The following is a 25,305-nucleotide window of genomic DNA, read 5'->3' on the forward strand; positions in this document are numbered from 1 at the left end:
CCCAGGGGGCCCCACACAGAGACCCAGTAAGGAAACCCATTGCCTCTGAGAATTAAGACTCTAGTTCTAAGAGAAACAAAGTAAGAAGCAAGCCATATACACTGATATTTCAACCGGCTCATTTCCGCCAGCACATGGTATGCCAGCTTCAACTTCTACATTACCTTTCTGATCCTATCTCTGTGCCATGGAGTAGGCATTATTATTCTCCGACAACAGAGACTCACTAAACTTCCCAGCACTGCAGAGGGTAGAATTAGGACTGGAATCGGGTTCTCCTTATTTCCACCTCACATGATCCCACTGTGTCAGGGTATATTAAGAGATCTCCATTCATTAAAAAGGAAGAAACTGAAGGTCAAGGACACTCTCTGAAATCCTTTCTCTCTGCATCTCCCATATGTTCTTTCTACTCTTCTTCTTTATTTTCCTCAATAGAGAATGATTAAGTCTCATAACGGTGGGATTCTAAACAATGGAGTAAGATTTATAAATTGAGTTTTCTGTCATCATTTATAGAGCAAAGAAACATATTCTCTCCAAAGATAAAGTTTTTTTTAAGTAACATTACTCTGTGCATATTTCAAAGGCCATAATCAAGCAATGAAAATTAAAAACAGCAGTAGCTTGTGTAAGCCATTTATGTTTACATTTCATACCTACAAAATGCTAATTACTACCATGAGCGATGCATCATTAAAGACCCAAAGGTAACTAAACAGTTAAAGTAAACCTTACTTTCCACATCGCAAAGCAGTCTCTCCTCGTAAACATTTAGTTCTTGGTTTTAAAGTTTAAATTCCTACCAGCTCTCTCTTTTGATTGCTAGTTAAATTATATTAACATTTGACACAGACTGTTCCTTTCAATTTCATACCCAATCATTTCCCTGTCCTTTTAACCTTGAAAAATATTGCCCTAAAATTAACTTTACTTCAAAACACTGAGGCAGTCGATCTAATTTTTATGTGACCAACAGTTTTGCTATGGCAAAGGCCAATTTTTAAAGAATCACACTGGAGTTGGGTATAGATTTCCTTTAGAAGTTTACTTTCTTCACCTTTGATCAGATTCGGGTTCTAATTTATATTCAGGCTACTTCCCATACACTTGTGCGTGTCTTTTAGACTACTGTATGCTGTGGGCTCTTTGGAGTAGTGTTTAAATGATTCCAACCCAAGAACTGGACTCACAGTCTGCACACCAATAACCCAGACTAATTAACTGACCTTTACTCCTTACCAAGGAATTCAGATCCTGAAAGTTTCTAGAGACTGTCCAGAGAACATGGAGCAGCTTCTTTGCATTTCTCTCATGGTATGGACTATTTGTTTTTGATACAGCAATCATTGTATCCAGCAAAAATATACAATCTACATCTTCACTCTTGTTTACGCATGTCTCTGAGGCCCAGAAGGATACCCACATGTTGGTATTGGCAGTGGCGGTCAACCATTCCTCGGCGAGTCCGACCACATCTAGCCCACTGGAGAGCTGGTTAAAAAAGCGAGGATGTCCTAGAAAAAAGACAAAACTACAAATGAGCCAAAATAAAAACACAGGGCTAAAAAGCGTTTCGATTTTCTATCAGTTTCTCAGTTAACAAATATTCAGGGATCAAGCACACATAAACGAATTATTTCATTCAATAAATACTACTGAGAGCTATCATAGGCAGGGACAGTACTCAACACGGGGGAACACAGTAGGAAACAAGGTGGACAGAGCCACTACTGTGCAGATCTTACTGACCAGTGGAAGAAAACACCAATGTGTTTAACTGCAATTGTGAAAAGCACCACAAAGGAAAAGATGGGCATGTTATAAGACCATAAGACCATTCCTTGAGGGCCTAAGGCGGTCAGGGGAGCAGGAGAAGCAATCGTTAGAGAAGGCTTCTTGGAGGAAGTGATTTTTCAAGCAAGATCTAAAGTTAGCTTCCAGACAGAGAGTGGAGGAGACGCATCATGGGTAGGAGGATAGCTTGTGAGAAGCCAGGGAGTTGAGGAAGAGCTCATAAGCTTGAGGGGCAGGAACCCATCCTGGGTCTAAAGTAGAAAGACCCAGGCTGGGATGCATGAAACCACCTCAGTGAGTGGGGAAGGGACCTCCAAAATCAAATTAAATAATTGTTTCTCAGAAGCTGCTTCCACGTTTTTTTGGACTGATATTTACAATGAGTTTTTGAAGACTTATATTAATAAAGAATCACCCAGCATTAGTTGCCACATTGAACATTCTATATTCAACTCAGTTTAAATTAATTTCCTCCTTAGCTCCTTTGCACTTCTTTGACAACATAGCTCAAGGATGACATGCATCACAACTCTCTGCAAACCTCTTTTCCCTCGGGTCACTTTCCCTGGCTTGCAGCGCCCCTCTTCCCATAGCGCCTGCATAGTTTTAACACGTAGGTGCTCAGTCAGTGTTCCTTAAATCGAAAGGAATGGAACGCCTGGAAGTTGTGGCTGTTACAAGTGCTTCTTTCTATTATTAACTTTTTGCTTTCTCAGCATCTTTGCCTTTTCCCTCTGTGCTTGATCCTGGGAAATGCAAATGCAGGGAAAGGGCCCCTAGAGATTCATCTACATTTGCAATGCTGAATAAGGGAAGGAAAAAGATCTTGATTTACATCTGTCAGAGTGCTTCCCCACTGCCCTGCTGTTTTTCAGAGCTTCTTTTGCTATTTTTGTTTCTAACGAAAACTTATTTCAACTTCACATTTACTTTGTATGGTTGAACTTAGTCTTAAAACATGCCTTTTATTTCGGAATCCTATGAGGCTTTCTTTTTGCCTTATTCAATAATATTTTTCTAGTTGTAAATATACTATATGTTAGAGAAGTGCATAGAATAGAAAGTGATACATACAGAACAGTAATTTTTATGCATATATGTAAAGAAATTATCTACATAGCTGTCTCAATATTTATAATAAATACATTTGGAAGGTATAACTTAAGAATGTATTTTTATAAATAGGTAGTTTTATATGTGTGTATATATACATTTTCACACAGAGTTTAAAGTATAAATATAATTGAAATCATATTAAGCATTTTATTTTGTGGTATGTCTTTTTATAAATGATTAAAATTCTGTGAGAAATTCCCCATGACTTTCCTAGGACTTTAAATGGTAACATTGCATAGTGTCTCTCAAAGGATATCCAGTTTATATAAGATAAATGTCAAAATGAGTATACTTTTTTTGGGGTTTTGGTATTAAAATTAATGCAGAAATGAGCATTCTTAAATATAAGTCATTTTTGCTTGTTAGCATGGTTGATCAGTTTGGTCTGAAGATAAAATATTTGTGATGCTAAAAGTTTCTGGGATGTCAAAAATACATTATTTTAAGTGTCTATTTGATTTCTATCAAATATTAGGCTAGTCATCATACACAAATGATTTCTAATTATTAAAATATACATGAAGTATTTTCACAGATCACATAGTAAGAAATGAATAATAAACCCAGGGATATAGGTTGTAGTTGAACCCTTTTTGTGTGTGTCTCTTTCCAAAGATTATGTTGTTTCCAATACATTATTTAGTAAACAGTTAAGATTTTAGAAATAGAGTTCCATAGAGCCTATTGAAACAGTGTTAACTCCTGGAAGTATCATTGCTCTAAGTGGTTAAGAATAAAGTTACAATAAAGCTAATCAGAAAACACAATTTCTGGGCGCCTGGGTGGCTCAGTTGGTTAAGCGACTGCCTTCGGCTCAGGTCAGGATCCTGGAGTCCCGGGATCGAGTCCCGCATCGGGCTCCCTGCTCGGCGGGGAGTCTGCTTCTCCCTCTGACCCTCCTCCCTCTCATGCTCTCTGTATCTCATTCTCTCTGTCTCAAATAAATAAATAAAATCTTTAAAAAAAAAAAAAAAAAAAAAAAAGAAAACACAATTTCTAAAATATAGGATATATATACATATTTATACATATATAATTTTTTATCTCTCTATATTTTATTGATGTAAAAGGATAATCAATTGAGCATCAATAATAAATATGACCAAATGAAATAGATAAGTGAAAATAAGTTAAAATGGAACATTTAGTTGCCATTGGGATATAACTCCCCAAACCAAAACTATTTTATTTACTTTTCTTGTTAATTAATAAACAATTCATATGTGATAACACCAATGTTTTAAATAAAAATGAGTAAAACTGGACCATTTTCAACATATACATAAACCTAAGACTATTCAATCCATCTCCAGTTCAGGAGCATCAGTTTGAAAATTACCTGTTTTAACACCGTATTTTAAGGTATCTGTACAGTCACCAAGTAACTGCTCCAAAGATTCTGGGAGGTCAGACAGTTCCAAGTTAAACCCATCCAAACCTTCAAGAAGTTGATGAGGATAATGAAAGTCCAGTATTTTACCCTTAACATCAAAACTTTTTTTGATGTAATGCAGAAGAATATTTACCACTTGTACCAAAAAACATTTTGTTAAATCTTTACCATCCTTGGATGGCAACAAATCTAGAGAAAAAAAAAAGAGATAAACAGCCAGGTCAGTAACTAGAATACCAAAGAAAATCACCACTGGAGACAGAGTTTTGTTCATTGGAGATTAAAGATATTAAAAGGCCATGTCAAATAACAAGTAGCATTTGTCCAAATCTTACTTATAATTTTCATTCAAAGTCCCACTGGATAACAATTTTCACCAAAAAAAAAAAAAAAAAGCCATTTTAGATTAATGCCATTGGAGTAATTGAACCATCAAGATGCCCCAGGTTGACCTTATTATATTGTCTAGTCAAAAAATGAGCTGCTAATTGTACGTTTAAAAGAAAATGAAAGCATCAAGGGGCGCCTGGGTGGCTCAGTCAGTTAAGCGGCTGATTCTTGGTTTCAGCTCAGGTCATGATCTCAGGGTTGTGAGATCCAGCCCTGAGTCAGGCTCCATGCTGGGCATGGAGGCTGCTTGAGATTCTCTCTCTCCCTCTCCCTCTGCCCCTCCCTGCACGTTCTCTCTCTCTCTCAAAAAAAAAAAAAAAGTTAAAGCATCAAATCTTAAAGAAATTACAATTGCTTCAATAAATATGTAGATGACAAAAAAGAATGAAACAAATAACATTTGTTACCGACATCCATACCTGAAGCATAAGCATTTGATAAATTAGTCATTACATTGTCTGTCTGAACATCTTTTGTTGCATTTTTCTCAGTTGATTGAAAAGCATGACTGAAAAGATTTTTTTCTCATCTGTTCCTTATCTAAGTTAAAAAAGGAAGTATTTTGTGGTTATTAAAGCATGCTGATAATATGTATTTAGTGCTTTTATCTATAAATAGATGCTTTCAAGAAATTCATAATCATTGAAATTCTTATTTACATCCACATGTGATCTCTGAAGGGTAGGTATAAACTGGAGAGGAGCATTAATTCTACTGAAATTATGTAAGCTCTTTTATAACCATATAGAGAACAAATGATACAATTTGTGGTTGTTAGTTTCATATCAGTTTAGTGTACAGGATTAGGAATTTAGTAATTAAGATCTACCATGTTTAATTATAAATAACAATGCCCACTTCATAATAAGATCCTGCTACTAACATTTAATATATGTAATAATGTCTACTATATTTTAAGAGCCTTGCACACATTTTAATCCTCACAATAATCCTACAACATAATCCCATTTTGCCAGTATGCAGATAAAGAAACAAATTTAAAGAAGTTAAGTAACAGTAATAATCCTAAATATAAATAATTCTAAATAATTCTAAAATCTCATATGTATTGTTCTATTCAATCCTCATAACACAGGGTTATGATATAGATGCTATTATTATTAACAAAAATAGCTTATGTGGTAGAACCAGGATTTATAGACAGATGTTTGAATCCAAAGACCATTAAGTTATCCTTCAAACATTAATATTTAAAAACAGCAAATCCTGAAGTCCTCTTCAATAAAAATATTAAACCAAATATCCAATCAAGCAAACAAGTCATTCTTAAATATCTTTTAATGTTCTGGGCATGTGGTGCAGGGAAGGACATATAAACTGTAATTCATAATATCAAGGTGTTTTGCCTACAGCTAGACAGAAAATACGAAGTAATTAGAAAATAGTTTCTAGCTAAATTTTGTAGTTTTGACTTTATAAGCTTAGTGGTATTAAATGCTTCCAGTTCTAATGGATTTTTCTTAAAATAAAATAAACCATTCTCTATATATTTCAGATTGCATTTTTAGACTGTAGCAAAATCAATTTGGTTTAGTTTTGATACAATGTTTAAGCACTTTTAAGTGTTTATGTATGACAGATAAAAATGTTCTATTAGAGCCTTTTCCATAAAGGATAAAAACCTGATACATGAAGAAACTGTGCAAGACAGAAATTACAAAAATGTGAGATTATCAGTAAAGCATGCAGAGTACTTAAAAACAAATTTCCATATTACACGTTGACCCTGTAGACAGACATATATTAGGTTAATTCTTCGTAAAAATTCTTTTTCTAGAGGAAAATTGCTTTTTAAAGTTTCACTCCTATACAGAATGAATAATAATTAATAACATAAATTCTAAAGTAACTAAAGTTTGAGAAGCATAAGTCCTTTTAAATAATTGGTGGAAATAACAATTACAAGAAAAAGTGAAATTAAAAAAATTCTACACATGGAACAGTATTACAAATGTTTATAAAGAAATTATGTAAAAACCAAAGATCTGATATATTGGTATAAGAATTATCCTTCATTAATAGTTCAACTTACACATTGAATCTACAACCTAAAATTATATTAAATTTATATTTAATAACAAAATGATTGTTTAAATATGTAAGACAAAGATTGCTAAAATGTTTTTGTCAAAATATGTGATATATGATTCATATATGTGATTAGTAATCATATAAAATAAGTAAGACTTGTTTGACAGTCTGCACTTTTTGACAAGTAACACTCAAAATCCCACTCTTTCAGTTAATAATAATTGCCATTGAATTCCCACTTCTTCTCACAAAATTTCAACTTACTTGTCCGGCTATCTCCACAATCCTTGACATCCATGTTCTCTGAAGAAATAGTATCTGCTTTCAAAGATTGCCTGGAGCCAGAGAGTGATTTTTATGTGATGGAAAAGAACCTGACCATGAAAGGTGTGTAACTGCTCTAACTTATAACATAGATTCTCTTAAAGCCCTTTTTATTGATGGCACAGAAATCTGAAGCAATTTCATTATTTGTAAAAATGGCAGGGATACAATGCTTTTATTTGTTTAGAGAATTAAACAAAAGATGATTGTAATGTATTTGTGTTTAAACGCTACAGCTTTTTAAAAGTATGATTTCCTGTCAAAAAAGGAATGGGCTTCAACTTCCCTTTTGACAATTACAACTTTTATCTGCAGGGTAAAGTGTTAGGTACTTAACATTCTAGGGCAGAAATGAAAAAAAATGCATGGGCATGTTAACAATACAATTCACACCCTTGCAACACAGGTATTTACTTGCCTTTGGATTGAAAACCTTAACATTTTATTTTTTTTTTAAGATTTTATTTATTTATTTGAGAGAGAGAGAGCACAAGCAGGGGAGAGAGGCAGAGGGAGAGGGAGAAGCAGGCTTCCTGCTGAGCAGGGAGCCCAATGAGGGACTGGATCCCAGGACCCTGAGATCATGACCTGAGCTGAAGGTTTCCGCTTAACCGACTAAGCCACCAGCTGCCTGACAACCTTAACATTTTAAATAATCCAAAAATACATAATGGTCTTCACTTCTGAGCCTCATTTCCAAGTATGCAAATTTTCTGCATTCTGCAGAAAATTCTGCAAATTTTCTCCAGAATTAATCAAATGTCCACTTATCCCTTGGGATTTACAACTATTAAATAATATGCTGGTCAACATCATTTTTCTTTATTAAGCAAGTTTAAGCATGTTAATGAGAGAGCAGGAAAACACTGATGATTCACATAAGAAAATCACCGGGAATACATTATCCTCTATCCTAGGCATTTGGGTGCAATTTATAAAATGATTAAGTAACTTAATTTATTCTAATAATAATGAAAAAAACATTGTGGTTTATCAAAAGCCATTTACAACTTTCAACCCAATTTGAGACATTACTGCAGCTTTTTCCTCATTAAGGAGTCCACTTAGAGCCTGTAACAAACAAAAATATATATATTTGATGATTTGAAAACCATTTCCCCCTTCCATTGCTTTCCAGTGGAACTGATTGATGATGGTAGAAGTGGCATATATGTGGGAAAATAGAAAAAATAAACCGCAAGGAGTCCACAGCTGTCTTTCCATTTCTTTGAATGATCTGCAGAACTTCTTTGCTCTAATAGTATCATGACATCCATTAAGGAAAATTATCCCATTATCTTCATTCTGCAAAGATGAACCCTTCTCAGGACTCCTAGACTCACCCTCATCTCCATCAATTGGCCCACCCAAGATCGCCCACTACCTGTGCAGTGTGTCATCTCTCACATTCCAAGTTCATCCCCGAAGCTCCTCACCTGCCCCTTCCTTTCTCACACATAATAGCCAGCGGCACTCTATGTTCAAGACTCAAACAATCCCAATTCTGAGGAAATGGGTTTTGATCCATAAATTACTCTCTAGCTATCATTCAGTTCTTCCTTTCATGTCCTCATGTTGGCAATTAGATTTTTATTTGTAGACATGCTCAGGCCAAAACCCTCCCCAGCCCAAAGGGAAATTAATGTTGTTGTTTGTTTCACCTTACCCTAATTTTATACGTTTGTAAACACAAGTAAATTAAAATTAAAACCCACAATTTGTCTCTCCAAAGCATGTGAAAGCTTTCTTATATTACATGGCATTATATAGGATTACAAAGGGGAAAAAGAGGACAATACTCCCCTCTTATGATTGATACTAATATTAACGCCTACAGATTTCTTTCACTGGACCCCTACTGTATTTTGTACTGTGCTAAATATTTTTCATATGTTGAATCTTCATAGAAAGTCTATGATTTTGGCATGTCTCCTTACCTCAGTTCTGCCATCAATAAAGTGTGCATGGTACTAATACTTACTCATGGCTTTGTGGTATTGAGATAATGCCTCTTAAGGTCTTCTAATATTAATTCTTTATGTCACTCTTTTCTCTGGCAATCCTGACAGACAAAAACAAACAAAAAATCATTTTGAGAATGCCACTTGCTCTGACCAAAAGAGTGCACTGCTTCCCAACTACTATTTGATAAAGTCCTTTATTGACTCTTTCCTTGTGTTAACCTCTTAGTATGCATTTATAGAAATTTTCTGCATCTCAAAAGTAAGTTCATTCACTCTTTTTCTTACTTCCCCTCATTATATTTTGTAAAATTTCATCTGTTTTAAATGCCTTCCTTCTTCCTTTCTTCTAATCCAAAAGTTACATTTAATGCATATTTATCAAGTACTTCTATGTGCCACGCACTCTTCCAAGCTAAATTTGTATGAACTCATTTAATTCTCCCTGAAACCTTATAACACTGCTGTTTACTTACTCCATTTTACAGATGAAGAACCTAAGGCACTGAGAATTCATGTTATTTGCTAAGAATCACATAGCTACTAACTGGCAGATCCAAGACTCAATCCCAGCTATTCTGGTTCTACAATCCACTCTCTTAACCCTATCCTGAATTCTATCTGAGAAGTTCCAACTCACATCTTAGTAGCTCCATAGATATTTTCTTACCTCCATCAGTGAGCCGAAGTGATCTTTATTTTTCTCTGAATTATCACACCAAATATTGGTCAATTTTTGTATAGTTTATTTGGCAGCTTAATACATTTATTAGAAGTTGTGTCTTGGGGCACCTGGCTGGCTCAGTCAGTAGAGCATGTGACTCTTGATCTCGGGGTTGTGAGTTCAAGCCCCAAGTTGGGTATAGAGCTTACATTAAAGAAAAAAAAGAAGTTCTGTTTTGATGTGGGAGGGGAAGTACCAAATGTACATTCAATACTGCCCGTAAGGAAGTTACAACTTAGCAGAAAAGTGAGTAATGGACAGAAAAGTGTCATATTTTAATAAGGGAAAAAGTGCTACATTTATAACAAGGATGATAATCATAGATTCTAGAAGAGACATGGGACAGGGTGGTACAGGAAGGTGCCATCAAGGTGCTCTGTGAACATTTAGCAGGAGACGAACATGGAAGTCCTCTCTACAGAGGACAACATGTGAGCTAAAACATGTAGGATTAGTATGATTTAACTACATGCTGAGAGAAGAGACGTATTCAAGGAAGAATCAAACAAATGCACAGGATATTGAGATGTCAATTGAAGAAATAAGAGAAAACCACAGTATAGGACAGCCCAGAAAACCAACAGGGAGAAGTAATCCTGGGGAGGTGGGAAGGGCACATGAATGTGTTTGGTGCTTATCCTTAGAGCAAAAGAAATAAGAGAAAACCAGAGAAGGGTTTGAGATATGCAGTGACATGACTGTGTTTTCCTTATGGTTGTAGAAACAATGGTGAAGGGATGGTGGTTGAATGTAATACATATATTAGTAAAACTCTGAGCAAGAGCTGTTTATCATCTTTGAGATTAACAGATTATAGAAAAGGAACATATGCCTTCTGAGAAATTTTCCAAAGTGCATTCTAATTCAAATACATGAAATTGAGGGGCTCCTGGGTTGGTTAAGTGTCTACCTTCCACTCAGGCCATGATCCTGGAGTCCTGGGTTTGAGCCCACGTTGGGCTCCCTGCTCAGTGGGGAGTCTGCTTCTCCCTCTCTCTCTGCCCCTCCCTCTGTTCTTTCTCTCTCTCTCTCTCTTGCTCTCTCTCAAATAAATAAATAAAATCTTTTTAAAAATGCATGAAATTGATAGTGATGATGGCATTATACAAACACATAAAATGATACAGAATTATAAGGGGGTAGAAAATGCCATTGAAACTGAGAGATTTAATAACGATAATAATTTATAGGCATTGAGCCTTTAGTCTGAGGCACAATCTGTTCTAAACCTTAATGAGCATTAACTCATTTAGTTGTTCCCAAGCTCTATGAAGTAGTTTATTAGTTAAAACCATATATGGCTGCTTTAACAGAAACAAAAATAGTAACTTAAGCCAATTAGAAGATTTATTGCTCTCCTACATAGAATTCTAAACTGGTAAATGGCTCAGGGCAGTTGTATTATTCTGTCCATGAGGTCATCCAAAGACCAGGGTTCCTTCTATCTTGTGACTCTCCCATCCCCTAGACCAGTGCTCTCTGAGATATATATGTAAGGAATAACATGTGTAATTTTTAATTTTCTATTAATCACATTTAAAAAAATAGAAACAGGTGAAATTATGTTTAAAAATTCATTCAGTTTAACCTATTATATACAAAATATTATAATTCAAACATGCATCTCAATTAGATGTTAAGTGGATGTTTAATTACATGTTAATTGGGAAATACTTAGTCCATATTTAGATTTCATAAAAGCTTCATTTGAAAAAAAAAACAGATAAAAAAAGATTAATTTATGTGTGTTTCAAACATACTTAAAAAGTTCTTTGAGGGGCGCCTGGGTGGCTCAGTCATTTAAGTGGCTGCCTTCAGCTCAGGTCGTGACCTCCGGGTCCTGGGATTGAGCCCTGCATCGGGCTCCCTGCTCAGCAGGGAGTCTGCTTCTCCCTCTCTCTCTCCCCCAGGTCATGCTCTCTCTCCCTTTCTCTCTCTCTTTCAAGTAAATAAATAAAAAAGTTTTTAAAAGTTCTTTGATAACTAGAGTATCAGTTTTTAAATTTGAATTCATTAAAGCCAAATAAAAAAATTAATTAAGTTCAAAAATTAATAACCACATTTTAAGTGTTGACCAGCCGCACGAGGCTGGTAACCACTGAACTGGACAGCACAGGTCAAAACTGTTGCTTTCACCCACTTTTCATTCACAAAGCTAGCTCGTTAGCACTGTATCTGAATTCTAAACCAAGGAATGGGGGAAAGGAAAACAAGAGAAATTAGACCATCACTTAAGGTGTGATCTAGAACTTGTGCACATCTTATTGGCCAGAACTTAGTCACATGACCAGAGAGCTGACATGGCCACACGGAGCTGCTAGGAGGTTAGGATAGAAACTATAGTCTCCTGCTGGATGGACATTGTCCCTGCTAACACTTTGTATATAAGGGAGGAAAGAGGTGAGCAGAGAAGAGGAGGTTTAGCGTTACTAATACAAAGATGAGATGGATATTGGGAAGCATTAACAATCTACGCCATGTGCAGATACTATGACACTCATTTTCAGATAAGGAAAGGGAAGCACAAAAAGGTTATGCACCTTGCCCACATTTGTGCACCTATTAGCTACCAAAGTGGAAGAAATTATATTTGGACCATGATATAAAAAATGTTTGGTATTTCAACATGTTAAACATACAAGATTGTGACAATTGTTACCTAATATTTTCTTATTTCTTAACTTACCTATGTCGATACTCCCGATATTTTAGATTGTATAAACTTTGAAGGTGAGAAAAAGTATAATTCAATTCCTTATACACTTTCACAGTGCTTAATATCATGTAATGGTTTACACATTTATATGATGTGTAGTCACACTGTAATATCCAAAGAAGGGTTCCATCATTCCCTTCACCTAGGTCATATTTATTAGCCTTTCTTTCCACATAATTTCTGATTATATGGGTTCAAAGAGAAAGATAAATTTCAAGATAGAGTAAACAGCTAAAGCTGTGGGACAGAAAGACATGATAACTCGATAAACACCCAGAGACATTGATACGTGTTTACTTTGTGTGGTTTGACTTCATCTGTTTTTGTAAATCACTGATGTCTTCTGGGAAAATTTCTTTTCATCTCTGAGAAATTGTTTTCAACAATACCATGAAGCATGATATTCTAAATACACAAAGTACAGAGAAAATCTCTCATGCTTTCATCTGGTCTTTTACATTCATGTGATTCTTTCATCTTTCATTTCACCTTCATTTTCCAATAAGCACTTGCAAACTTATTGTTTATACATATTGGAAGGAGAAAAGATCACAATCATATAATATACTCGAAACCATATATTGTTCTTTGTAGTTATTGTGGATAACTACAGGATATCTTTCTTTTATTAGCTTGATCTTTAAAGTTGAAAAAAAGAGTTTTGTTTTGTTCTTGTAAATCACCATTTGCATTATACAGATATATAATTCTAACAAAATATCCACAGTATAGAAACCTACAGAAAACTTAAGAGAGTTTGCCCAACAAAGTACAAGTAGCGGGTGCCTGGGTGGCTCAGTTGGTTAAGCGACTGCCTTCGGCTCGGGTCATGATCCTGGAGTCCCGGGATCGAGTCCCACATCGGGCTCCCTGCTCAGCGGGGGGTCGCTTCCCCCTCTGCCCTCTTCCCTCTCGTGCTCTCTGTCTCTCATTCTCTCTCTCAAATAAATAAATAAAATCTTTAGAAAAAAAAAAAAGTACAAGTAGCAACTGTCAGGGCAGAGTTTTGACTCCAGACCAAAAACTAGATCTTCCAACCTTAATCTCTTCATTTTGCTGAAACAACATAACATACTAACTATTCCTGCCTACCTAGTGACTTAGTAAATAGACCCTGTGATGTTATCAAAATTTGAAATTGTTTTCAAGTAATGTATGCTTTTACTTGAACACAAAATATTAACATGTAAAGCAACACCGATGCTTTGCTTTCAACATTAATTCTTTCAATTATCTGAGTTCGTTGAGGCCTTTCTAAATGGCTCCCTACAATGAGGGAATTGAATTGCCGTTCGTATCTCCACATCCTATTTGTTGACACATGTAATTTATATTTTTTCTCAAAAGCTCCCACATTTTCTCAAAGCCTGCATTATGAAGAATGATTTCTTTTAAGATTTGCTTATTTATTTTAGAGAGAGTATGGGAGCAGGGGGAGGGGCAAAAGGAGAGGGAGAGAAGCAGACTCCCTGCTGAGTGCAGAGCCCAACGTGGGGCTCAATCCCGTGAACCTGAGATCATGACCTGAGCTGAAACCAAGCATCAGACGCTTAACCGACTGAGCCAGCCAGGTGCCCCGAAGAATGATTTTAGAATGTGGACCAATAGGGACAAATAATTCCAAGTTGAATCTCACAGGGTTTAATATAATCTGGCCTGAACCAGATCTATAACATCTATGCTAACTGACTTATAGCAGCCTTGGAAAATCAAGGCAAACCTCAAGTTATCCCAGTTTTGTAAACCATAAAACAGCTAAATAGCCCCTACTTCATTATGAATAGTAGTTATTCGGAGACAACTTAATCTAGTAGCTGAATGAAATACATATGGAACAACTGGTAATTAAACCAACTAACTTTCTGATATTTTTAGGAATTAAGGGTTATTAGTATTTATCAGGTTATATAATCTGGAATCAATCAGTCCCTTCCAGCCAGGCCAAATCACCAAAGTTTGAACTGAAGATACTATGAAGATTGCAAACAAGAAATAAAAGAAAAAAATTAAAAATAGACATTAGGGAAGTGAAAAAATTATGAATCTCAAAAGAATCAAGGAATGGCATGTAAATGTGACTTTAATAAACTCTTCAAATTTTAATAATTCACAAATTAGTTGATAATACATTATTAGTATTTTGAAAATTAAAATTATAAAATTATTGCCTATTAGACTGGACAAAGAGAATGATTTCTTACTTTTAAAAATAGCCCTAGGAAAAAAGGTTGATCTAGACTTAATAATGCTTAAAAACAAGGATCCTTAAAAGGATATAACAGTGACCCACAAGTAAATTAACTACCTAACAAAACTCGGCATTCTTTGAAGGATGACATCTAAATTCAAAATAACAAAAAATTCACAATGTCCAGCATGCAATAAAAATTATAAAACATACAAAGAAGTAGAAAAAAATGTGACTTGCAACCAAGAAAAAAATCAGTGACTAGAAACAGAACCAGAAACGACAGAGATGATGAAATAAGCAGGTAAAGACTTTTAAAAAATCTGCTACAAATATATTCAAGGATTTAAAGAAGACATGCACATAATAAAAAGATAAATGGAGACAATAAAACTAAATTAAATAGAATTTCTAGGGCTGAAAAAAAATAACTGAAATGAAAAATTCAATAGCTTGGCCTAATAGAAGATTAGAGGTTATAGGAAAAAAAGATAAGACTAATGGATTTGAAGAAAGGGCAGTAAAAACTATCCAAACTGAAGCACAGGGAGAAAAAAATGCTGGAAAAATATGACCAGAATCTAGTGATGTGTGCAGCAAGATAATGTAACTTAATATATCCTTAACTTGAGTTCCAGAAAGAGAGGAGATGCAGAAAAATATGTGAAGAAATAATGGCTAAAAAAATTTCCAAATTTGATCAACATTATAAACACACAGATCCCAGAATGCTCTACAAATCCCAAGGTGAATAAACAGAAAGAAAACCATACCCTGAATACATATATCAAATTGCTGAAAGCAGCTATTTAAAAAAAATTTAAAACAGCCAAGAAAAGATTTATTATGTACAGGGGACTAATGTTAATAAAAAAAAGTAATGACTAGATTTCTCATCAGAAATAGTGTACGTCTTGGGGCGCCTGGGTGGCTCAGTCGGTTGGGCGACTGCCTTCGGCTCAGGTCATGATCCCGGAGTCCCGGGATCGAGTCCCGCATCGGGCTCCCTGCTCGGCGGGGGGTCTGCTTCTGCCTCTGAACCTCTCTCCTCTCATGCTCTCTGTCTCATTCTCTCTCTCTCAGATAAATAAATAAAATCTTAAAAAAAAAAGAAAGAAAAGAAATAGTGTACGTCAGAAAGCAATGAAAAGACTTCTTTAGGGGCGCCTGGGTGGCTCAGTCAGTTAGGATCTGACTCTTGGTTTCAGCTCAGGCCGTGATCTCAGGGTCCTGAGATTGAGCCCTGCGTCGGGCTCTGCACTCAGCTCGGAGTCTGCTTGAGAGTCTCTCTCTCTCTCCCTCTGCTCCTCCCCCCACTTGCGCTATAAATAAACAAACAAACAAATAAATAAGACTTCTTTAAAGTACTGAAAGAAAACAAGCAGACGTTAACTAGACACTAACTAGAATTTTGTGTCACATTGTCCATCACAAACAAAGGGGACTTTGTTGACAGTACCACAAGATACATTAAGGATGTTCTTCAAGCTAAAAAAAAAAAAAAATGAAAAAAAGATTTTTAAAAAACTTGGCTCTACACAAAGGAATGAAGAATGTTAGAAATGATAAATATGTGAGTAAAGGCATTTTTCTTATTTTAAGTTTTTTAAAAAACAATTGTTTAAAGCAAAATACATATGTACACACGCACACACATATATATAACTATTTTCCTCAGATGCAACAGAGAAAACCAGTAATATAAGAATGTAAGGGCAAGGAGTACTTGTTGGATTTGGCAGTATAGAGAATATTGTTTGTCCTTGCGAAAACAAGTCACAATGAAGTATTAAGAACAGAAGCCAGGGCGCCTGGGTGGCTCAGTTGGTTAAGTGACTGCCTTCAGCTCAGGTCATGATCCTGGAGTCCCGGGATCGAGTCCCGTGTCGGGCTCCCTGCTCAGTGGGGAGCCTGCTTCTCCCTCTCCCGCTCCCCCCTCTTGTGCTCTCTCTCTCTCTCTCACTCTCTCTCTCAAAAAAAAAAAAAAAATCTTTAAAAAAAAAAAAAAAAAAAAAAAAAAAGAACAGAAGCCAGTCTGGTGGGTTGACAAGTGAATGGTGGTACAATTTTTTTTTTTTTTTTTTTTAAAGATTTTATTTATTTATTTGAGACAGAGAGAATGAGAGAGAGAGCACATGAGAGGGGGGAGGGTCAGAGGCAGAAGCAGGCTCCCTGCCGAGCAGGGAGCCCGATGCGGGACTCGATCCAGGGACTCCAGGATCATGACCTGAGCCGAAGGCAGTCGCTTAACCAACTGAGCCACCCAGGCGCCCGGTGGTACAATTTTTATTTTGGTCTTGGAAAATAGGATTAATTTTATAAAACAATGTTATTAATGTTAATATATATGATCATTAATATAATAACTATTATTTTAAAATACATTGATAAATATTTTAAATTTAATATTTTTTCTCTTTGAAATCTAACTTCTTCTTTTAAATTTCATTTTATTATGTTACATTAATCACCATACATTACATCGTTAGTTTTTGATGTAGTGTGCCATGATTCATTGTTTGTGTATAACACCCAGTGATACATTCAATACATGCCCTCTTTAATACACATCACCAGGCTAACCCATCCCCCACCCCTCCAGAACCCTCAGTTTGTTTCTCAGAGTCCATAGTCTCTCATGGTTCCTCTCTCCCTCCGATTCCTCCCCCCTTCATTTTTCCCTTTCTACTATCTTCTTTTTTTTTTTTTTTAACGTATAATGTACTATCTGTTTCAGAGGTACAAGTCTGTGATTCTAATACAGCCAAAATTATTAGTTATACCACAGGAAAAAAAAATTCTTTGGGTTTTCTTTGAGGTTTTCAATAACTTACAAGCATGTAAAGGGATTCTGAGACCAAAAAGTTTTAAAACTACTGCATTATAAAATGCTGCCTTCATAAGCATAGATGTTGTAGATACAAAATTATTCTAAAGTAGAAAGTAACATTTCCAATGGTATTGTCTTATTGAAATTGAAAAGAAAGCAATAAGTAAAATGCTTTTTCTTATGGTGCCTTATTATTCATTTTTAATGATACATAGGTATGACAACCATGCCTAGTGTTTGCATTTGAATCTCAAATGATCATTACTGAATACAAAGAAGGAAAAAAAATAACATCTGGATATCACAAAATAAGCCAATAACACAAATTGGCTCACGAATATTTAATTTGCACATTAATTCACCTACCGAGAAGGAAGGCTTGCAAAACAAATGAATAAACTCATAAATATTCCTTGAATTATTTATCTATATGATCTTTTGTAGGTGTATTATGCAAAATTTTGCTTCTTAAATAAATGACATTTGAATAGTTGAAAAAATGCTCTCTCATTATAGTCACTGGACACCGCTATGCGAATAAAAGCAAAAAATGAAAGAGATTTACATGATTGAACACCATTTGAAATGAGATATTAGTTTGAGTCTTGTTTGCACATTAGAAAACTTTAAAACTGATAGAGATGGTGATAATTAACTAAGAAAGAGCAGAGCATAGTTCATTTATCTCTCATATCTCTAGTTTTTTGGGAGTGAGGTAGAGTTCTATCTACCCATTCACACTCATTCACTTAGCCTCCTGTGTGATCTATATATATCAGATGATAGGGTCTTGTGTATAAGTCCAAAATATATTTATTTCCTTGTGAAAGTTTACTTGCATGAATTAAAAGTTAAGCTCTGGGGGCGCCTGGGTGGCTCAGTCATTGAGCGTCTGCCTTCAGCTCGGGTCATGGTCCCAGGGTCCTGGGATCGAGCCCCGCATCGGGCTCCCTGCTCGGCGGGAAGCCTGCTTCTCCCTCTCCCACTCCCCCTGCTTGTGTTCCCTCTCTCGCTGTGTCTCTCTCTGATAAATAAATAAAATCTTTAAAAAAAAAAAAAGTTAAGCTCTGTTAAAACTGCTAACTCAGTTTTGCATGCCTTCCCCAAATTTCCTTTATTATTTGAGTCCTACTTATTCCTACAGGGCTCCCTTACATCCTTCTTAATACCTTAAGATGAAATAATTTTGTTTCCTCAGTATTAGCATAGAGTATTTTAAGTTTTATTCTGTTTTTACCTTAAAGTGCTAATCAAGTATCTTGGACTGTAATTATTTATATACATTTTACGTCATTGACTACAAGGAACTAGCATTGTGTCTTATTCACCTTTGTGTCTTAATCAGCTCTGTCTGTATCGTTCTGGTGCACAGCAAAGAACTTAGTAGATGGCTATTTTCTGTTAACTAAAACAAATTAAACAGCCTCAGCAAGTTCTATCAGCTCAGCACAAATCTCCTGCTGTGAGGAACAAAAAACAAACTTGATACAGGGAAAGTCAGTGGCAAGAGTATCATCTTCATATTTTGTATTATTATTGAATGAGAATGAAAGAATACCTTATTTCCTATTGCAAAAGAAAAAAATACAAAATCTATGTTCTTAAATCTTAGGATAAATACTAAATATAGTCTTTTGGGTGCCTGGGTGGCTCAGACACTTAAGCATCTGCCTTCGGCTCAGGTCGTGATCCCAGGGTCCTGGGATCAAGCCCCGCGTTGGGCTCCCTGCTGAGCGGGGAGCCTGCTTCTCCCTCTCCCTCTGCCTGCTGCTTCCCCTGCTTGTACACTCTCTCTTTCTGTCAAAAATAAAATAAAAAATCTTAAAAATATATATATAGTCTTTTATTTTTTTTCCCTCTAAATTATGTCAAAGTCCTAATTACTAAATATTAGATCATATGGAGAGACAGAGTGTTAGAGATGTGACCTAGAGTTGAGACACCTACGGCATGTGTCACATCAAGGTTCACTGTGAAGAGTCAACTTTTAATCACAACTTTGTGTCATTCATCTTGTAAGTTGCCAACAAATCTCAGTAGCTTCCTAACTGAATTTCTTCTCTATGCTCTTGTTTTCTTCTAATCCTACAAACCATAGCCAAGTGAGTATTACTTACATTCCTGCATTGATTTAGTCTAAGGACCTTTACTGATGCGTCAGTCAGGGAGGAAGAATAATTTTTCTTCTACCTGTCTAGGTTCATGGCTGAGACCCCCAAAATAAAAGACAGATTAACAGGAGAAAAATGAAAAGAAGTTTAATAACACACATGCCTTCTGTATACAATGGGACATATCCAGGAGAAACTGAGTAATTCCCCAAAATGTCCAAGCCACCACCCCAAATACCATCTCCAGCTAAAGACAGAAGAAAATGTTGGGGGTACAGGGAGCAGAGACCATTTATGGGGGGTTGCCAGAGAAGCACAATAAACAAAGGTATGGTTGTTATTCAGATTAAGTCACTGCCTTCTCTATTGATAAGAGTTTCTAAAGATTTAGTCACCTTCCTTTTCTGGTACAGAGATGGAGACACCTTTATAAATGGAGCTATCCATTATATATGTAAATGTCTCTTACAAAAGAGTAACTTCTACCCGGTTTTCAGAGCTTCTCCGGGATCTGCTCCTTCTTAAAAATAATCAGCCTCAAAAAGTCAGTATACCAAAGAGGCATATTTGGGGGTAGAATATTTTGTTCCACTTCATGTCAAACACATAGGTCCTCAAGGGCCAATCATACACCCTAAGACATGATCAATCGCACAGCCTATGACCATTGTCATTCATCCAGGGTTGAGCATATAACCCAAGCGAGAACAGTCAGAGCCCTTCCCCAAGAATTTTTTAATTGAAGCAGGTGCTAAAGACCTTTTTACTTCACTAACATATCAGTGTCTGACCCCAGACTGCTGGTAATTGTTCTCTGCCACATGAATCAGCCAGAGTGAATGAAGCTAATTATCAGAGAACATAAAAAACAGAAGCAGAAAAAGAAAATTCTGGATCCAATCAAACTCTGGTTGTTTCTTGAGGGACTCTAGAGCTGTTAGAGTAAGCAATTAAGTTCTAACAGGATACTCTGGGGGTCAGCAATGAGGAAGTCATGGCCAGCTATTGGAAAATCCAAGGCCTATCCTGGCAGCACTCTACAAGAAGTCAGATCAAACCAGACAGGCCCAGGATGGTGGGTGCCATGACAGGAAACCCCTGACCAAATTAGGAAGAAAGAGCCAGAAACTCTTTCCCCACCCCAAGTAATCAATATTCCACTCCCTACTAACAACTGTCAATAAAAGATAGAAACCCAACCCCCAGGGTGAGCAGCTCACTGGCTCTCTTGAGCTCACCTGCTGTCATATTTCAAGAGTGTACTTTTCACTTTAATAAACACTAGTGCTTCTGTTATTCATCCACTGTGCTGCATGTCTGTCCTTGAATTCCTTCTCATGACAAGCCCAAGAACCTTCGGTGACTCCTTCAGGTCCAGCTGGGTCCAGGCCCTAGGGCCCCAGTGTCTCCCCACTTCACCCAGCAACAGAGTGTCCCTATTTTCTAGAACACTTCCTTCTGTGAACTATTCCAGTATTCTTAATATTCTTCCAACACCTCTTCCTTCTTTTTATCTTTATTACTAAGCTAGTTCAAACAACACTGCTATGCTAAAGAATATAAATTATCTTGAAGGTCTTTTTTCTAACAGCTAAAAGAGGATAAAGTAAAATCTTTGTATTTGAAAGGAGCATTATGTCACACATATCTTCCCTTATCAAGAATGTTACTCAATTGGGGTAATAAAGATCAATACAATATTGCAATACAAAATCTGAGAATCAAAATTAAACTGAAATGAAAATAATATATCAACTTTCAATTCAATTTTCTAAAACTAATAGGCAAAATTCACCAGCATTGTACCCACGAATCAATGATGGTTAAGTTTTCTCCTTATACTATATAATTATAAATAAAATATTATTTTAAAGTAAGCATATTATGTATAGAGTATAAATCTGCTGGCATATTTATATCAAAATACAAGATTTAAGTACTTTCACAGTCTTCAACAATCATTCGAGCCTTGGTTATCATACCCTTCATTGTATCCTTTCCTCACTGAGGTACTTTGGTGGAAAAGCTTGAGAAGAGTGTTCTAGGATACAAGAAGCCATTGTGGAGTTTATTGTGGAAATGACATTATCAGATTTGTGTTTCAGAGTTGCACGTGTGTATGGTAGTAAGAAAAAGCACTTAATAATTGCTATTATTAGAGAGGGTACTGGACTCCATTGCAGGTTCCCTTAAGAGTGATAAACCAATATGCCTGCAGCAATGTTGTACAAAACTTGAGAATTTATCTAAATTTCTATTATGTTGCACAGCTGTAACTGCAGAGTATTGTACCTAAAATATATTTAATTGTATATTATCTCTCTCTCCCAAAGAAGTACAAGTTCTTTGAAAGCTGAGCCTTCCTTTATTTGTTGTTGTAGACTCATCACTCAAAATCTCTGCTTGACATATTCCAGATTATATGTATATGTAAGGCATAGAATATGTATATATGTATATATAATGCATAGAGTAAAGAATCAATGAGCACCAAAAAAAATTCCTGATAAAATTATAAAGAAAATAATTTTGAATATTTATAAAAATAATACAGAGTTCAAAGCACACTTAACATCTTACTCACTTTAATCAATGGTAGGAAAGTTTTATTTAAAAATCTGACTTGGAAAACAATTCTATATTATTTTCTTTTACTTTCTGGATAAAAGGTAATCAAGTTAATTATAATTTCCCCTCCAGGAAAATTCTGCTTCCCCAATAATGAGAGAGAGAGACTTGAACATGTTGCAGTAATTTAAAAGCTTAGTCATGTATAGAAAATTATAATGAACTTAACTATATAGAATAAAATGAGAACAAAAGATATAAAAGAAAACTAAAGAGTGGAAGAGTGGCCAAATGCAATATTTTAACAATCTTACATCCCTGTGTGCTACTTTGATGTGAAAAAAATAACCTCCAACTTATTGTTTCAAGAGAAAAGAAGAAGGAAGGAAGGAGGGAAGAGAGGGAGGGGGGTAGGGAGGGAAGGAGGGAGGGAGGGAGAAAGGAAGGGAGGGAGGGAGGAGAGTCATAACACTACACCAACTGACTGCATGTTCTGGAACATGTCACTTCAAACTTTGGGGGTCTTTGCGGTCTGTGAAATGGGGTGATTTCTTCCTTCACTGGGTAATTGTGAGGCTCAGGCATGACAGTGAAAGTGTAGGAAAAAATGTTGCCATTCACTCCCTCCTCTGATCTTTAGGTGCACAGTGCCAGGTGTAACCACTAGTTTCTTGGGAAGATAAAAGAAGTTTTCATATTCTTTTGGAGGAGGTCAATTAACTAAACAAATAGTTATCTCAAGCCCCAAGTGAACTTTATACATGCTTTGCTATATGAATTGTGTAGAACTGAATTGTGTAGAATTGAATTGTGTAGAATTGAATTGAATTTTATCCTGGCTCTATAGTCTTTATGACCTACCTACATGCATGTTCTCTCTTATGCTTATTTAACAAGAAATCAGTCTTATTTCCATATTTATGTGGAGGGATCTCTCTTTGTTAGTAGAATTTTTAATTCCAACAATATAAATTACTGAAGAAAAATATTTGTTTCATACAGGAAAAAAAAATAGATCAAAATATGCTCTTTGCTTTCATTGAAATTTTAATTTTTAAATTCCCTGTTATAAAGTGTACTCAATGAATCAAATATCAGCAGTGGTGGTCTATGAAGGCAAGAGACTGCTGGGGCACCGAAGGAGCTGTTCTAGTTACAAGGACCCCCCCGCCCCAAAAAAGGAAACAGGCATAATTGAGACAAGTTCTACTAACAGGACATTGAGTAAAATAGATGAAGTAAGATGGCAAACAGTTCTTTTATGTAGCAATCCAGCCAGTGGCCTAAAGTATAAGGAAGAGGATCTAGTAACCGTGGAGAGAAGACACACAATAAAGATTGCAGATTCAGGGCTGCCTGGCTGGCTCTGTCAGTAGAGCGTATAATGCTTGATCTCAGGGTTGTGAGTTTGAGCCCCACATTGGGTGTAGAGATTACTTAAAAATAAAATCTTTAAAAAAAAAGTGTGCAGGTTCAGAAAAGGGTTGTAGCCCACTGGGATTATAGTAAACCCAATGAATTTCGGTCACTCCCATTATTAAAAATAATGGAGGATTATTGATTTAAGTAACACCAAGACAACTTGGAATGCCCCCTATTAAAAATCACCTACAAATTCTGTATAAAATACAACAATCATACCTTTAATTGTATAACTGAGCTCATATGAAAGTAAAAGAAACTTCCAGGAACCAAAGGAAAGAGAGACCTTGTGGAGATCAAGTTGACTTTCAGATGGAATGGAAAAGCTCTGAGCTTATCTCAAGAGAAGTGTGCATGTCTGGTTTTTACTCTGAGTCAAGATCAGGGCAGTGGGATTTAAGAGGCACTATTTAGGATATACTATTTTATGTCCTATTTTAGGTTCCCTGGTAACTTCCAGAGTCAGATTCTTTACCTAGCTTTTGCAGGTGGCCTACCTGCTTTGATAAACTTGGCTTGATTACCTGACAGGCCTCCCTGAAAGCTTCTCTTTAAACTTCCACAAAGCCATGATTTCTCATATTGATCCTGCGGTTCAACCTGGAGACATGGTGCAGTTCATGTAGGAGTGAATAGGAGCACTGGACATCTTGCTCTTAAGATGTCTAGGACTTCAGATGTTTGCTGCATTCTTTTTCTCTTATTATACCGCAATCTCTGCCTTTAAGTAAAAGCCTCACGTAAGTATGCCCTTTGGAGTCTCATGAGCCCTTTCAAAGAACTGGGGAAATCTTTGCAGGTCTGGAAAGAATAGTGACCAGCACATGAGCTGACACTGTTTTATCACTGGGAAGGAAGTTTAGAAGAGGTGGCCTTTGCTCATCTCAGGAACCAAAAGCTTAGATGCCCACATAATGGTAGGGATAGAGTCTTCTTAAGGCTGCAAAAGAGAACACTACCAACCAACCAGATTTTCATAGGAACCAAATATTATTTCTAAAAATGAATCTACAGTCATCAAAAATCAAGTGGAACAATTAAACAACATATTTGATACAGCTCCGCTAATGAGGAATGATTCTCACCACACACACACACACACACACACACACACACGCACACAAAAGGTAACTATGTGAGGTAATGGATGGATTAGCTTTTTTTTTTTTAAGATTTTATTTATTTATTTGAGAGAGAGAGCACATGAGAGGGGGGAGGGTCAGAGGGAGAAGCAGATTCCCTGCTGAGCAGGGAGCCCGATGCGGGGCTCGATCCCAGGACTCCAGGATCATGACCTGAGCCGAAGGCAGTCGCTTAGCCAACTGAGCCACCCAGGCACCCGGATGGATTAGCTTGATTGTGGTAATTCTTTCACAAGGTATATGTATATAAAGCCATCCCGCACACCCCTTAAATATATACTTTTTAAATTTGTCAATTACACCTCAACAAAGAGAGAAAAAATGATGAAAAAACAAATGATAAGTTAACAAATTTCAAACCAGATGCAAAGAATCACTCCGGGTGTATTACAGAGACCCAGAAATGAAAACTACCACAGAGACAGAGAAGTACAGAAGACAGCACAAGAGGGTGTAAACAGGCTGGAAGACTAGAATGCGGGGCGAGGGGAAGACACTGCTGGAAGAGATCATGGCTGATGTTCCAGAAAGGGAAGAAAGCTCTGGGCCCTCATACCAAAGAACATGTCGT

General features: G+C 36.2%; 1 pseudogene; it reads right to left on the reverse strand.

Moving 5' to 3' along the window:
* LOC110576998 overlaps nucleotides 1–7,046 on the reverse strand; it is a 29,735-nt pseudogene extending 22,689 nt beyond the window's left edge.
* Between the last annotated feature and the right edge of the window lie 18,259 nt (nucleotides 7,047–25,305).

This window comes from Neomonachus schauinslandi, chromosome 14 (genome assembly GCF_002201575.2).
Source record: "Neomonachus schauinslandi chromosome 14, ASM220157v2, whole genome shotgun sequence".
NCBI classification, from domain to species: domain Eukaryota; kingdom Metazoa; phylum Chordata; class Mammalia; order Carnivora; family Phocidae; genus Neomonachus; species Neomonachus schauinslandi.